This window comes from Ambystoma mexicanum, chromosome 7p, assembly GCF_040938575.1.
Source record: "Ambystoma mexicanum isolate Mex_15411 chromosome 7p, UKY_AmexF1_1, whole genome shotgun sequence".
Lineage (NCBI taxonomy): Eukaryota > Metazoa > Chordata > Amphibia > Caudata > Ambystomatidae > Ambystoma > Ambystoma mexicanum.
The window spans coordinates 270,369,700-270,387,547 of record NC_090939.1 but is presented as its reverse complement, the minus strand read 5'-3'; the positions used below and the strand labels follow the sequence as shown (position 1 = coordinate 270,387,547).

The window sequence follows — 17,848 nt, the reverse complement described above, 5'->3', positions numbered from 1 at the left end:
GGGTCAGGTCAGCAGCGGTCACTTGACGGCTCTGGTGGTTGCTTCGCAGTTGCTGGGGTCTTGCTTCTACAAATTCCTTTTCAGATCTTCTGTCCATTGGTCGACTCTTTTTCTGCTCCAGGACCCTCGTCTTTTATGCAGGAAAACTGGCTGAGCCCACCAATCACCAGGCATGCATTCAAGGATAAGTCATTGAGAACAGGGGTTAAAAAAGCACAGCCACCATTTTAGGCAAATGGTGATCTTTGTGTCCCTGTCCGCAGCTGCAAAGACAGTCTGTGACAAAAGTCGACAAAAGCTTGTGTAAAATGGTACACTGCCACCAGCCTATCAGATGAACTTTATTAATTAGGTTACTGGAGGGGCGAGGAAAGGGAGGCAGTGTCTCCCCTCAGCACTCCACTTAAGGTGCAGTGATCTGATCTCGCAATATAAAACTCAGGTGGGACAAAGGGTGTCCCCTGCCCTGCCCTGCCCAGTTTGTTAACCCAGGTAAAATTAAAAATTAAAGCTGTAGGAGCTCCCAGCAACATTGTGCAGAAAGTGTTTACTGCAATAGGAAAATGCAGATACCAGAAAAGTTGGAGAAAAGCAGAACTTCATTAAAAAGTACCAATAAGAGGGAAAAAAGGGTTTCCATGGTTAAAGTAAAAGAATGAGTGAGTGTGGAAAAAGTTTCCCACTCAGGAGAATCAGTCCAAACATCCAGCAAAAATGTTGGGAGACTCCCAGGAGACTCTCAGTGGGGAGAATTACACTCAAAAAGAAAATTCTACCCAACACCTCACTTTTGGTGGTCATCTGGGCTAGGTATTAACCCCTTTCTCCCACTAGGTGCTCTGTCTAGTATATGGTGTGTGCTTTTTTAATGCATGCTAATATGCACCAGAGGTTTACGATTACAGTGACTAATTCTGCGTTGGCATTTTGGGCCCCAGATATGTGAATGTAATATATTTGCCCGGTTGCTGAATGTTTTTTTCACCTTGTCCTGCCAAATATCGAATTTAGCTGTGCCATCTGCAGCCTCTACCTCCTGCCCCCCGTTTCTCCTCCTCCCCACCCTCTCTGCTAGCACTCTCCTCTTCTAGCCACCTTGTATTGTTGGCGTATTGTCCCCCCTTCCGCTTTCAACCCCCTACCCCATCCTCATCTCGCCTCCACCCAACTTGCCCATTCCCTTATACCTTAAAACTGCTTAACTACTCTGAGCTTAGCAATGCCCAGTAGTCTACATTTGTACACTCCTCTTCCCCTCTCACCCACCCACCTCCCCTCCAATGTATTTATGTCACTCTCGTTCCCCCCCTCCTCCAACCCACCTTTACCATATTTGTGAAAGGCACTTTGAAAAACGAAGGACTTTTGTCCGAAATGAGTTATTTCCACTGTTATATGTATTATTTGCACTTATTCCTGCACTTGCCCTGCTCTGTGCAGGCCTGTATCGTTCAGAAAGTCAAGGGCTCCGAATGACTGTTGTTTTTTCCCACTGTTCCCCCCCCCTCCTCTCCTTGAGCACTTTGAAACACTTATCTGTGTATATGCGCTATACAAATAGACAATAAATAAATAAATAGCCTTAATCCCTCCATTGAGTTAAGCCTGACTTCTCTGTCACAGCTCGCACTATAGCAAGGTCTGGTCCTTACTTTTTGTTGGAACCCTGTCTCGCCTGAGCATAGATGGGAACACATCCCCCTCCAGAGGGATGTGGGAAAAATCTTCCACAGAATGATTGTGCAAGTCTTGCCTCTGGCTATTCTGTTCCTTGCTGTTTGTGAAAGATATCACAACTTATGGAGTCTCCCCTCTGCAATATACAGAGCAATAAAGACAGTGAACTCCCTGATGATTCCTTATTAGAGATGTATCGAGCAAAGTCATTAGCAGTGGACAGGTATGCTGCCGGAATCTGGGAGTACACACAGTATTGCAATGCTAACAAAAATAAAACAATTTCTGGGCCAGACTTTTGCCTCTCCTGCAGTCCGTGATTGGATTTTCCATTGATACGGTGGTAGGTTTACCCCATTTAAAGGGCATAATTCACTTAGCCCTCTTCTCACCTGGGTCAAACTTCAGAGGCATCCACTGTTGACTCTGTTATTCACAGATTTGAGAAACAATGAATATGTTATGTTGACTTATACCACGCACCACTACCACACAAGGGCAGTCTCCAGGCGCTTGCGTGGCTATGCAAGAAAGAGGACGTGGTAGGTTAGTAAGTATAGAGTGATAGGATAGGTCCAGAACCAGGAGAAACTGTTTGTGCTGGCTTGCAGATGGTAGGTTGCGTACGGGTAAGTTCCAATACTTGGGTTATTTTCTGTGTTGTTGCTTGTTTTGTTGGGGTGTGTCTGTGTGTTTTCTGTGCAGATTGAGGTATTTAGGGTTGTGCGCACTGGCTTGTTGTATCTGTACGGGTAAGATCCAATGCTTGGGATGTTTTCTGTGTGACTGTTAAGTTGCAGTGTGTCTGTTTGACTCCTTCAGCTATCTTGAGACCAACAGCTGCTGCAAGCTAAGTTCAACTCCCATGACTAACTAATGCCACTGAAATATCCCTCAACATTAGCTCGGCGTAAGTCAGAATGGGTATAAAGAGGCATTAGGGACTTCTAGAAGACACTTAAAGTATAGTGGTTCATTTGCAATGGACGCAAGCTATGGTTTGCGTGACATGTGGAAGTTTGTAGGATGTGAAGAACTAAATACAAGTTCCCCAGAGGGAGCCCCTGTTTACTGGGTATTGCCAGACACCCTTGTGCTATTAGCCCCTGCTAATCAAATATGTATTTCAGTCCATGTAGACTTCTATTAATTTAGAACTTCCCATAATAGGTTGATTATCTTGGTTCCAGAATTCCTCTCTGATCCCATCAGACTGCAGGACTGAGGTCTAAAGAAAAGCATGCCACATTCATTTGCTAAAGAGAACAAACAAAGACCTCTAAGTGGCATCTTGATTTCAAATCTGCAGACAAAATGGAGAACCATGTGAACTCTATCAGATAGCCAGAGCCAAGGACCCTCCTAACCAGACTAAGGATGAATGTTCCTCTTGCCAGAAAGTGCATGGTGACATGGCCTGAAATTATTGGAACACAAATGACTGAATGTACAGTGTTAGAAACACCTTTGCATGATCTCCTGATCTGCCTGCAATAGGCCATTCTCGGAACTAAACATACCCTTCCTCTTTTACATAGTAGGTGCCTCTCCAATTATTGTGTGATGGTAACCTCAGATTCCTCATTAGGCTGACTGCAGTGCAATAGACCTAGGAAAGTCCATAGAAAATCTGGTTAGTATAGTGCATAGATCTGAAACCATCCTTGTAGTATCCCCCTTAGAATAATCTTCAATAAGTGTCTGTTAATACCAAACAATGATACCTGTGTATCAACACATTCACTTGACTGTCAGAACAAGATTACTCCACCAAACAAGAAATTACACTTATTAAACAATTCTTTTAAACATGTTTTTGGCCATCTTACTAGTGTGATATATATGAGTAGTATCAAGCATCCTATTTGTATTAAACAATTGAAGTAACTATGAATGGCACCTTGAACAAAAGCTTTAGACCACATGTGAAAATGTACATTAGCCCCCAAAATGAACCCTGAAAAGTACTTGTGTGGAAAACTGCAGGCAGCCATTTTATAATTCATCTTTGCCACTCTGCAGTAACTCTTACAAAGCATCATTAAGTGGTTGATGTGGGGAAGCCTCATCTTTTTCAGCTTCTAAATACTACTACTACTGGTATGCAGTTCCCTAATGGACCCGTCTTGTTTGCCAACATTAGCCAGTGTATCTTACCACCTCATAGGACTTTGGATTTCTGGTTTGTCTCTCTGAAATTTCCTGTATAGCTTGTATCTCATGGGTCCTATAAATTCCTCCCTCCCTGCTTCCACAAGAGTTGCATGTTTTGCTAAGGGCAGAGTCTCTCCTTTGTATTTGAGGGATTCTCGTCCCCATGCACATGGTTTGTTCTCTCCTTCTGCCTCTCGTAGCCAAAATGTCTAGACCCTCGCATGTTTATGGAGCGTTTAATGTTACCCCTCCTGCCAGCCTCAGCCAGGTCGTGCAGCCTCTTAAGTTGCCATAGCGATGGTAGACATGTGTATCATATTCTTAAAATAGTTTTAAATGTTTTTATATTCTTCCCAAAAAAGAAAATGAGAAATGGTGATGGCAAGTGCCACAACACTACTGTTTTTAAGTGTTCAAGTATGTAGGACATTTCCTCCTCCAAGAGTTTAATCTTCATTCTCTCTTGAACCAGATGACCGAAGTTTTTGGTTCCTTTAATTGGGCTAACTGAAACATGCCGAGGTGCGGTAAAGCATGAGCTTTCAAAGTCACACAGTTCTTCATGGTAAAAAGCAAAGGGAGGGGTATAACAGGTACCAAGAGTTTTACATCCAAGGCCAGCATGAAAGTATTGCAATGTTGTAATTATCTTTTCTACCGAACTGAACTGATAGCTTGCAGACAGAGCAGATGTTTGCACTGCTTAAAGGATGCTCACATTTACTAGTTAAAGTAGTACAGTCCTTTTATGCGTTTCCTAAATCAAACTAAGGCAACCCCGACCAATTCCTCAATGCAGGGCATATGGGGAGAAAAATAAACACGGGGGAAATCCCTTAATGCAAACAAAGTCGAGTAACTGAATAGAACAAAGTAACTTAACAAATGTTAACACATGTTTAGCTGTCTGATGGACACAAAATTTCAATCTTTATAAAAACTGTAATCAAATGCTTTGTATGCATTCTAAGCATACAATATTGGGCCCCTTGAAATGTTTACAATTGGTGGTTATGTATGCAAGGCCGTTGCATCTAATTGTAGATCCTCGCTAGACCCGTTATATTTTTAAGTCATTTTAGTGTTTCTGTATTAAATTAGTTGAAATGTTTTTTTTTTTGTTTAGGTACTGGAATGTATGTTTGCATTAAGGGATTTCCATTGTTCCTTTTTGTAGCATGTGGGAAATGCTTTCTAAAACAGAGCTTAGGGGGGTTTAAAATATGTATAATTCTGTTCTTGGAATAAATGTCTGTGTGCACGGATTAAGAAGGCAGAGAAAGCGTATGTTTATAGTGTATTCATCTGAGAGATAAAATTGCATTGTTGAAAACTCCTGTCCCAAAGCTGGACATTTTCAAATCCAGCCTGCTTATTCTGAAGCCCCAATACAAACTGACCGCAGCCATTCTAACACTTAATACTTTTCAAAATGCACTTTACACTGGGTTGGATATTTAACTTTCAGAATTTGTAGCTATGGGCAAATGCTGTATGACATCAATGTCTTGGCAGGGAGAGTATAATTACTAGCACTACTTAAACACGAGGCATACATTAGCAATGTTCACATGTTATGCTGCCTGATGGACTATGCCTCAATGCTCATATGGAGACATGAAACCCATGTCTCTGTTCAAACCTCTGTTCTGTAGTTCGAGCGTCTTCAAAAATGTGAGTTCCCCTGTTCTTCTGTCTCTGTTTGGGAGATCTCCTTTCCATGCCAACAACTGGTGGGTATTTTTGTGTAGGCCCATCCTGTGTGTTGTGCTTTACCACTGGTGTTTCCGTTTTATGTGAAGAGATTGTGTGTGTGTGTGTAGTTTCATTCGTAGGCAGTTCCTGTCAACTTTCACATACATACTCTGAACGTGGGTATTTTGGTCATTAGATGATGATGGCCAATTCACATTTGTAAGTCTCTTGACTCTGTATAGTTCAGTTCAATGGGGTTGTTGTAGTAGATTCAGTGCAGATGTGATATCAGGTTTTGCATCAAATATGTTCCAGGGCGGGGGTGCTGTTGAGCAGCCCAAAGATGGCTGCCTAGCTGCGGAGCTCCGTGATATGCCGACAGGAATCCTCATACTGTGGCGGCCCCTGATACTCCCACGTCTTCATTTTTCACCTACAGATGCATGAAGGTGTGGACCACCTGTGATTCGTATTCTGTGGGAAGCGGACCTTCCGCTGTGCTGCTCTGACCCATTCGAGAGCGGGGAGCGACGGCTGACGGCTCCCGCCACGTAACACTGGGCAGCCTCTCAGCCTCCCTCCCTGTTGCTCCATGTCGACTTCCAAGCCGGGTCTGGAGCCGACATCACCTGCCACTCACCTGATACCGGCTCGCTTCTGCCTGCATCAACCCCTTTGGCCCGGTCGGACGTGCCCGCCACTGTTCCACCCGACGCGTCTCCTGCTGCCGTCGAGAGATCACTGGAGCCTGCCCACCGGCTGACAGGACTGTGCTGTGCTACTTGCTCCATCGTGGGAGCTGGGCCGGTGAGTACTGAGACCCCCCCGAGCCCCGGTGTACATCCTGCCTCCCTAGTGCCGCTGGCGGGGTCCTCCCTCCTGGGGCCGGACCCACTGCCCCCTGGCGCTTGCCTGTACCAGCTCTGGTGCTCCTACAGTCACTGGGCCACCTCCTGCTGGACGCGGCCGGAAACATTGCAGCGCGCCCTGCCCGGATCTCCCCAAAGTGGAACCCGACGACAGATCCTTGCAGGCTCCTTGGCCCCAAGCGGTGCATGCAGTGGGGTGCCTGCTGTGCAGCGGGAGGGGGTTGACAGACTCCCATATTGCCTGCAGGCCACTCTCTGGTACGGGCCCATGGCCCAGCATTGTCTTCATTGTGCAATCCTCATTGTCTTCACCCCCCACCCTATGTGAACTGCCTCCGGACCCCCCAACATATCGCTGCTGCCTCGCACTCTCCCATAAGGGACATAAGGGCTGCTAGCTCGGCTTCCCACTGGTCCATCGATCATTCCTCCTGGGCCCAACGTTCCTCCCTGCTAACTAACTGGATATTCTGAACTCCTCTCTCTGGTAGCACCGCACTGGCGGTTGACGTGGCACCTCTCACCCAGGACTTGCAGGTCACCACCCCTGGCCATCAGAACTGCGTCTTTGCTCCACCTCAGCTGCTCCTACTAGCAGGGCATGACTTGCTTCATTCTTCCCTGAGCGCCTCCCTTTGGCTACCCCTGCATACTCGTGCCTGGTTATGCTGGGTGACCCCAGCATCAGGAGATATCTCATGGCTGACCACCAGGCTGTCCCACCCACAAGCTTGATGCCCCGTGCAGCAGCCCACGACCCTGTACGCATCAGGCAGCCTTGATCTGCCCCACCACGCACTGTCGAGCGATTGGTCCCTTGACCCGAGCAGCCCATCGGCTCATTCGAGGTGCCCCCAGGCAGCATTGATGGTGAGCAGCACCTCCTTGTATTTCTGCTCGCACCATCTGCTTTAGCTCCAGCCCTCGCCCGCATCGGCACGGCACCACAGCAGCTTTTGCCACCCCAGAGCTGATAGCCGCATAACCTCGCAATAGGGCTTACTGCACGGCCCATATACCTCCTGCTTCGGCTAGTGAATCCGGCACTTCCTCATAATGTCCAACAGATCCCGCGGGGCGGGCAAGACGAGCACCATGGACAAGTTTGCCAAATCAACATCTAGGCCTGATCGGGAGCAGGCTGCTTCAAGCCGCGAGGACACGGATGCACCCATGGACGCCCCATGCCCCGACCTCGCAACCATGATGGAATCCATGGCTAAGAACTTTGCCTCCTTCCACCATAAATTGGACGACATCAATGGTAATGTTGCATCACTCAAGTCCAAGCTGGATCAGCAGGGCTCCAGGATCACGGAGGCGGAAACGAGGACCAGCGCCAAAGAGTATGGACTCACAGCAATGCAAGACACTGTGTCGACATTGGTCCGGGACATGAAGTCAGTCAAAGCCAAATGTGATGATTTGGAGTGCAGATCATGAAGAAATAATATACGCATTGGTGAGGTCCCCGAAAACGCGCTCAAGGGCCGCCTAGAACTGGCAACTGAAAATCTGATTAAAGATCTGCTCGGTGACCCCACCCTGTCCCCCTTCTTCGCTATTGAACACGCTCACTGCGCGCTCGCAACGCGTACTCGCACCGCGCCCTAAACCTGGTGACTTCCTGAGACCTATTATTGCGAAAATCCTCAGTTTTAGGGACAGAGATCATATCCTACGGCTTGCACGTGAGAAAGGCGAACTCCGGCTCGTCGGTCAGGTTATCAGAATCTTCCCAGGCTTCTCCACCGGAGTGCAACAGGAACGTTGCCAATTCACTGGAGTTAAGAAATTGCTTAGGGACAGGAATATTGCATATGCCGTACTGTTTCCCGCCCGCTTGAAGTTCACCTTTAACAACAAATTATATTTCTTCACGGTTCCGGACGAGGCAGTGAAATTCATAGAGGCACACATCCCCCTGCGTGCTCCCGCCGATGACCTCATGGAGAATGATTGAACACAGCAGTAGTACTCCACACATATGTTGCACTACTCTCATGTTCTTGCTTTCTTTTCTACCCCATGAGCAATTAGCACCCGTGATAAATATTCCCTACTGACCGCTCTATCTGTGGATCGGCTGTTTAGACCAGCCGCCCTAACTAGGGCGCCCTCACTCACCCTTTCCAATTGAATGCTGCAAATTGGGCAGTATCAGGTGTCACATGATCCTCCTTCAATAACCCTTACCTCCTGATTCTGTATACCTATCTCACGCTTCACCCATGCTTGTAATATTGATGATAATCTTGAGATGTCGACGGCAAGTTTACTGGTCGCCACGTTCACTGTGAGTACCTAGGCACTCTTTGGGTTCCCATGTTAGTTGGCTTCACGGCAGTGGTGCACCCCACTGTAGCTGCAATGTTTGTTTTGAGGTTTGCGACGCACTCGAGCCCCTGTTGGGCCAGTGCTCCGGTTCAGACGAGTTGGGAGGGGCCTACCTTCGGGAGGGCACGGGGGATGGGCACACTGTCAGTTTAGGATGGGCGGTGAGGGAGGAGTTGGGGGGTGCAGGGTGTTTTAGAAAATGGCAGAGAAGTTAGGGCACTGCACGCGATGTGCGATCCACAGCACTACATTTCCAATAGCTCACGACACATGGGCAGGCGCGTTCATTGGAATGTTCCCTGAAGACGACCGAATGGCTGTCCAGTTGATGTCCTGGAATGTCCGGGGGATAGGCAACTTTACCAAAGCCCGTAAGATTACGGCATACACGCAGAGACATGGGGGAAAAAATTCTCCTCCTGCAGGAGACGCATGCCCTTGGTCGCCTTGCATCTTGTCTAGCGCCCTCTTGGGGCCCCAATAGATTTTACACCACATACTCTACACAATCCAGAGGGGTTCTGACGCTACTTCACAAGTCGGTTAAGTTTATATTGAAGAAAAGCCTCATAGATCCTGAGGGGAGATATGTCATACTCCATTGTATATTAGCTGGCAGGGAGTGTCTGCTTGTGAACACATATGCCCCGAACATCAACACGCCCAAATTCATTCGATAAGGTGTCCTCTCTACTTATGGGATATGTTAGGGTCCCGATAATCTGGGGGGTGGGGGAACGACATGAACCCCATTCTTGATAATGCAATAGACAGGACGGGCACTGCGCCTAGGGGCAACTCGCATGCATCCAAGAGACTACAAGTACACATGATAACTCTGGGGCTGAGAGGTATGGAGGGCAATCCAACGACAGGCGCGCGAATATACTTTCTACTCCTCCGCTCACGACACCTCCTCTAGAATAGACCTGTTTCTGGCCACTGGCGACCTGATTGGCAGAGTCGTTGATACCTGCATACTTACCCGCACCCTGTCCGACCATGCTCCCGAGACAATGAACGTGGAACTAGTGTCTTCTCCACCCCCCCCCGCAGTGCCTGTCACTTTAAATCAGAAGCACTACGCAACGTAGTATTCAAGCCGAGATCCTTGCAGATATAAAGACCTTCTTTGAGTGCAAATCGCAACAAGACACTGCCCTCGGGGTCCGCTGGGAGGCCTTTAAGGTTTATATTAGGGGCATGGCCATCTCACGGGAGCCAGGGGTACTAAAAACAATCAGGAATGATCTACAACGCTCCGAAACTAAACTTAAAGAATTTGAGCGAGACACTGCGACAGGGGCTACGCCCCCCGAGCTGGCTCAAATCAGAGCGGAGCTGGAAACATTTGAATCTCATGCTATACGTGAGATAAAATATCTGGCACGGCCGGCAGCTGCCAGGAAGTACGGTGAGGGAGATAGGCCGGGGAGGACACTTGCACGACTGGTCCAGGCTGAAGTGGGCAGATCACATATTGATTGCATTAAGGATGCTAAGGGAGTACAGCAATGGTTGGACCACCAGATCCTTTCTCTTTTCTCCCAATTTTACGCCGAATTATACACCCACTACATGAACATAATACACAAGATATTTCAGATCTGCTTGACCAAATCCCCATGACCTATATATCTCGGCCCACTCGCGAGAAACTTGAGTCCCCCATAACACTGGATGAAATCGTCAAAGCCATCTCTGATCTACCGCCGGGTAAGGCCCCTGGTCCCGATGGACTTGCGTCACAATTTTATCAAGAACATGTCGCAATCCTTGCACCTAGACTGCTGGAGGCCTGGTCGGAATCGCTAGGCGAATAAATCCTCCCCCCTTCCATGCGAGAGGCAATCATCACGGTCCTTCTCAAACCTGATTAGCCCAGCCATGAGTGTGGGTCTTATTGGCCCCTCTCACTCATGAACACAGATACAAAAATACTGGCCAAGACCCTGGCTAACAGATTTCTCCCAATCATGCGGCACCTCGTCCACGAAGAGCAGAGTGGCTTCGTCCCTCTACATCTCTTAATATCAAAAGGCTGTTCAACGTCCTCTCCAGAATAGACCAGGGAACACAAGCAGTGGCAGTCACATTGGACGCACCGAAGGCCTTCAACATGGTATCGATGCAATAGATGTGGGCTGTCCTGGAGTAAATGGGGCTAGGCCCGAATATGATCCAATATATCAAATTACTATACACTAGCCCCACCGCCAAGGTACTGGTCAACTAAGTGACCTCACAATCCTTTGAGTTACGGAGGGGTACATGCCAGGGCTGTCCCTTTTCCCCCATCCTTTTTTGTCTAGTTATCGAGCCAATGGCAGACCACGTCAGGGCACAACATTGCCGCAAGGGCGTGCGACTGGCGGACCCCCCTGACATAATATCGCTATACGCGGATGACGTTCTATTATATGTGAGGGACCCCTCTAACTACCTCGACCCCATACTGAGAGACATAACCAAGATAGGCACCTTCTCTGGCTATACGATAAATTACACTAAATCCGAGATATTCCCCCTAACCAGTGCAACTCAACAACCGACCTGCGAATATCCCTTCCGCTGGCCCCCCGATGGTTTCAGATACCTAGGGGTTCACGTGGCATTATCCAGATCTGCTTTGATTGCTGACAACTACTCAGTCGGGCGAAGTACTTCGAGTCATAATTGACAAGATGGCGCGCCCTGCCACTCTCGCTGGCTGGTAAACTCTCACTTATTAAAATGATCTTGGTCCCTGAACTATTACACATCTTTGGAAATGTAACGCCCCGGCCAGGGCAAAAATATTTTGACGATTTACAGGCTATGGGTTCTCAATTCCTATGGCACGCCGGTGCGGTACGAAAGAAATTGCAACATATGGCACTACCTTATGAGAAAGGTGGGTTCACAGCTCCTGACCTCTCCCTTTACTAGATAGCGGGCCAAGCTCAATTTGCCTCATACTGGTATAAACATCCCGCTGACCCCCCCCCCCCACCATCCGTCAAGTAGGAAAAAGTGGCTAAGACTGATACCAACACAATGACCCTCGTCCTCCATCACGGATATTCTACCAACACCCCGGCTGACCCTGTCATGTCCACCCTGACGGCGTGGCGCCGCCTTATTGATCTCACCCTCTCCCCTCGCCCTTATTACAAATTGCTCCCCATATGGAATTTCCCAAGACTTGAACCCACTCATGACAAACTCCTCTCCCAACACTGGCTCGACCTGGGGTATCAAGCGCTAACAGATTTATTTCTGGAAGGAAAGTTCATTACCCCGCAGACATGGAGCCCCGCCCATACCTGCTTGGCACTGGAAATGCTACAGTATTACCGACTTCGAGCTGCGGTTCGGGATATGTGGTCGACATTCCCCGCCGAACCCCATGACACCCCTGATCTGCACTTCATTGCCAACTCCAGCAATGGTCGGGGCATAGTCTCCTCCTTATATAAAATTCTACTTACGAAACACTCAGATGTGGACCCTAAGGTTCGGAGAGCATGGGCTGAAGACCTCTGCCTCGATATCCCAGATGACACATGGCAGTGGATGTGTTCTCACACACGTAAGGTTTCCCTCCATTTTAGATACCACTGCATGCAGTACAAAATACTGAATAGAGTGTATTATACCCCCCCGCAAACTAACTAGGGTCAACAGACAATGTTCATGTTTGCCCGAGATGCCGTGCTGAGGGGGCAGACCACGCCCACATGTTCTGGGCGTGCACTGCAGGCGTTTTGGGGCGATATCTTGGATGCACTCTGAGATTGTGGGTACTGTAATCACTCCAGACCCGATGGCTATGTTGTTTGACATTTGGAGGGGGGGGGGGATGGGATCAGGAAAATGTCAAAAATTCTGAACGTAGGATGTATGGTCGCCAGGAAATGTATTTTGATGAGCTGGAAATGCACCTCCCCACCCACCTTTAAAATGTGGCTCTCGGCCCTCACTTGGACACAAACATGTGAAGAGGACTATATTGCCTCCCTACCAGCGCACTTTCGCCCCAGAAATGTGAGGACTGCCTTCTGTAGCTACTTAAATAGACTAATGAGGACTCAACCCCACCAGTATCGCCTCACCCATGAACATAGTTTGTATTATTGCTGGAAATACCTGTTCCTTTCCCGTTGAGGATAATGTTTACGACTGCTCTTGTGCCGACTCCATTCTGTATGTTGATAACTATGTTGGTTTGCTCAAAGTGTGTAACTGCCTGAACTCTGCCAATAAATAAAAGTTTAAAAAAATATATATATGTTCCAGGGCTCATGCTTTCTTAATCAATTGAAAATGCGCTTCTGGCCAGGGATGGTGCTAGATTCTTTAGTTGCTTCTATGCAATCAGTGGGGCATTATTGAAGATGTCTTTTGATACTTTGTCCCAGCGGAATATTGGTTGTAGGTCATCAAAATGATCAATTGTGTTCACGCTGGGTGGTCGTTCTGTACCTCTCATTTCTCTGTACGTTCTATCTTGGAATTTTCATTGCATGATCAAACTCGCTTTCAATTTGTCTGGCTGAGTGTTCCTTGTGCTGAAATGATATTTGGAGTATAGTGAGTTTCATGGCCTTTGTTCTTGTGTAGAAGCATATGCATTGGTACCAGATTGTCTGTAGATGATAAATCATTCTGTGTGGCTCGGATGGAAACTTGTCCTACGCATGTACATGACTGTTCATGGGTTTCTTATATACAGTTTTTATTATGTATAATCTAAGTGTAAGGACAGGCTTGTTATTTGTTTGTAGTGGCTCTGGACAATCCTCAGTTTGTAATTGTAAATCTTAGGTAGGATTTCATGTTTGTGCAATATTCTCCCCACTTGTGAGTCCCCTGGCACTTTTTGCTGGACTCTTGGATTTTTGTTATCCGTTATCCTGAGTGGGTGCACGCCTTTGTCCTCACTCACTCAGTCTTTTACTTTATCTTTGGGAACTTTTTTAAACCCCTTTTGGTTGTATCATTTTGTAGTAATGCTTTTCTCCACCTTTTAAGGCATCTTCAATTTACTATTGCATCACACAGCACTTTCTGTGCAGTGTGGCTGGGAGCTCTTTGAACTGTCCCTTTTATTTTCCTTGTGATAACTACAGTTTCCAAGGATAGTGGATTACTTCCTATCCTAACTTACTTTTATTTTGTGGGATCAGCACACCCCTGTTTATGTGGAGTGCTGAGGGGACACAATGTATCCCGTTTTCCATTTCTCCTGTAACTTTCTAGTTACAGTGACAAGTTAATCTGAGTGGCCGGTGACGGTGGATATTTTCTACCAATTTTGAGTGAAACATACACACGCTGCTGTCGTAGCTGCGGTAAGGGACACATGGGTCACCATTGTACTAAAATGGTGGCAGTCTCATATTTTGCCAACTGTTGATGACTTGTCCTTTCTTGAGCCTTCTTCTGCCGTGCTGGGTGGGTGAGGTCCTGCTCACTCTTTTGTGTTTGCCCTACAGTGTGTCTGCTTGAATCCAGTTTTGACTGGGAGGCTGGCTGTTCCCTTGAGACAGCCCCCACCCAAAGTTTGAATGTGGCATTACTTCTTATTGGTTGGGTTCCTGCATAAAGGTGCGGGTACAGGAGCAGAACGAGAGTCGACTCATGGAAGGAAGAATCCTAGGAAGGAGGAGGATGTCTGCAGCCATCTTCAGCGACCACCAATGACTGCTGCGTGACTGCTGGTGCTCCAACCTCCTCTTCTGAGCGACGCGGATGATCCAGACTTCTTCCTCCCCTGGGCTGGAGGAATCAACAAGCCTTGAGACCATCTGCATTTTGAACCGTCCCTCGAATAGCTGTGACGGCCCTGGGCTGCAATTCCCCAATACCCTGGACCAGTTTGCTGTGCATCATCTGCTGAAGTGCGGTTTCGGCCGGAAATTCGCTGTCATTCTGCTGGACCTACAGTGACTTTCACACTCTGAGACGTCTCCCCTTCAATGTCTGGGACCAAGAAACAGAGAGAAGCCTGCCGTGTGACAACCATCACTGAACTAAATCCTGTGTTTAGTCCCAATGAGCCAGTATCTTGAAGATTGTCTGCTGGTCGTCCCATCGCAAGAAGCTGCCTGCTCCTGCCAAAAGTTCTTCAGCCTCCAGGCCAAGAATCTGAACAGGAGCTGCTGACGCCTCACCTGGGGACCCGCCAGTGACAGTCTTCTTTCTCATGAAAAGGTACTGTTCCGCTGCTAGGTACTCACCTGTATGCTTGCTGTGTTTAATCAGGTTCCTCCTGAGCTCTCTGAGACACATTGGACTGGACAACCCAACTTTGTTCTCCCAGGTCTAAAGACTCTGGTCCTTTGGTGGACAATCCTCCAGGGGGTCAGCCTGACCTCCATGTACTGAATTTTAACGAATTTTTCCCTACCTGGAACATGAAAGAAACCTGCTATTTTTACACCTTTTGATAGTGTTTGCCTTTCTTTGTTCTTCCATCAAGGGCCCCCTGTTCACCCATTGTCCCCACTGACGGAGACTCTCATTCCCAGATAGGGCTGGACTTCCTAAAGTATATTTTGCCTAAAAGTTCTTACCAGTATCTGTATTGCTTACTTTAAATGTTGGTTATGAGAAATGATTTGCTAAGTTTTGATGCTACCTATTTATCTGTATATCATCTAAGAGTTTACTGCTGAACTGAGTAATGCTTAACAAAAGTCTTACTGTATGTAAATGTGAATAAATGTACATACCTGTAATTCTAATACTGTCAGCTGCCTCTGTTTGTAATAAATAACAATCTATATATACTTAATGGTTAGGTATGTTTCCGTACTCACCTGATGCAATCAGTGTTAGGTTGCCCTCTGCTGTCCAACTGGCAAAGTTCACCCACTTCAACAACAGCTATCATGTCAACAAACAGAAATTGGCATGGTTCTACGCCGTCACCTTCCACTATCGCAAACATTCGGAAGTTACTTCAAGTTTCAGTCTCTGAATAGCGAAACACTGGAGGATGAAGGCCTTCTACGAGCTAAAGCTGAAAGTAGGTGCTGCAATTTTACTACTATGCAATCTTATGCCATCACAGGGACTCTGCAGTGGAACAAGGTTGACAATTGCACCTCTACAAAAACACATCCTAGAGGTCTGTGTAATCGATGGAACTTAGATACTGTTCTTATACCCCACATACCTCTAATTCCATCTGATAGGTTTAGTTTTTCAATGACCATTATGAAGTCTAAGGGGCCAACGTCCACTTCATGGATGTGATTGGTGGTAATTCTGATATTTAAGAAGGGGGACAGAAGTGACCCTATGAATTACTGACTGATATTGACCTTTAAGATACGCTACAATGGTGTATGTTATTCTGGGGGGACATTTTATAAAACTACTGTGTATAAGTGTATTATTGGCTATAGGTGTGCCCTGAGGTCATTGTACATACCTACAGCCCTTCTCCATTCTAGAGTAAGCCTGGCTGGTCGTCTACTGCTACCAAACCGTTTAGGTAGTTCAGGCCAAACCTAAGAGTTGGAGCCCTGTACATCGAAGAGTGAGTCTTCTCTAGTCCTACCGTAGGTGGACTTTAGTTAAACTCCCTAACTGTACCTCTTCTTCATCACCTAAGCAAAGTGACACAATCTTTCTAACCTTAGTGTTCTTAATCATACTTGTGGGGTGGGTAATAAAAAAAGTTTACATAGGAGGATTCATGATTGCCCATAAAGTTCCCTTTTGGGGGGGCTTGCAAATTACTGTGGGAACTCTAGAATTGCAAGTGCTAATACCCAGTTTCTACACTACTGCTTATGCTCCTTTCCATGCACCCATTCTGGTTGTTTGCTCTAATAGAATGGAGGCAGTAACACTGTAGATGATGAAGCTGGGCCGCGTATGCTCAAATCTTACTTGCACATGCCTCGTGTTTTGCTGAAATGGGTATTAAGGTAAAAAGTTGTGGATTTGTTGTGCTTTGTAAATAAATTGTAGTATAAAACAAGTAGGTGTTTACATACCAGACTGTGTATTTTGAAATGTTAACTCTCAATAGGTTCTCATCTTCTAGTCTCCTGTCTTTTCTCCCTATACCCATTTTCACCTCTACACATGCAAGGGCACAATACATAATCGGGACAAGCTTTGTCACTGGGCGACCACCAGGGTGGTAAGAGGCGCAATATAAATTACTATTGCATTCGAGTGTAGATAACATTAAAGACAAAAGCTCGTTGTGTAGAGGTTTACCTGCACAATTTCACCTATTTTCCCTTGCGTAACAGAACACCTTACACACACACCACCAACGACTTTAGTGATGACATTACTGAGCACATGAGAGATGCGAGGCAGAAGATGTTTCAATAGCTGAAACACTGCGTCCAGTGCTGGACTTGCCTCATGGGACCTCTGGGGATTTCCTGGCGGTCCTCTGCATCATGGCAAATTTTTGTACGGGTATCCTAGTTTTCTGCACTTCATAATTTCGCTCATATCCACACCACCCCTTTCCTTCACCTCTTCACCTCTCCACCTCCCCACATCCATTTGAAGTAAATAATGTGTTACAAAGCATCAAGTATGTTTTTTGTCATTCTTGGCAAAACTACTTTTAATCTTTATATGTGGACACATGTGCTTAAAAATTCAACATTTGGACCCATTTGTTTTGCAGATTTTCTTGGGTAGAGAATACTCACTCCCCAATTTGTATTCAGGGGTGGGGATTGATTGTGCTCACTGCTTTGTCTCAGGCAGTATATTAAGGGGGCACTTTGACAAATATTTTCTTGGATACTTTTGGTTCCCGGTCACCCCCTGTTCCTTTGGTGTATGCGATATTGCATTTCAGGTTGTTCTTGCATTTTCATCAGTAAGCAACTGGAGCCAAGATAAAGTATGTGTACGAGGCCTCTGCTTGCATATTCCTGACGTTTTATCATTGAGGCTCTACCAATGGGCATTACCCGGAACTTTTTACAGCGCTTTGGATCATGCTGATCAACGTGCTATTTAGTAGCCTGTGCATATTCGCTAGCAGATATGCAGTGTCTTTGCTTTGCTGCAGAGTTTGTAGGGACAGAAGATCTTTGCTCAGGTTCATCTTGAGATTCACAGATAGGTCAGAAGCCTGTGTGTGATTT

The 17,848-nt window shown here is 46.7% G+C and overlaps 1 protein-coding gene across 1 annotated transcript in view; it reads left to right on the top strand.

Annotated features, from left to right (window-relative positions):
* Positions 1-17,848, top strand: part of URB1 (URB1 ribosome biogenesis homolog) — a 2,274,827-nt gene that overhangs the window by 535,821 nt on the left and 1,721,158 nt on the right. The gene's annotated exons all lie outside the window — the stretch shown is intronic.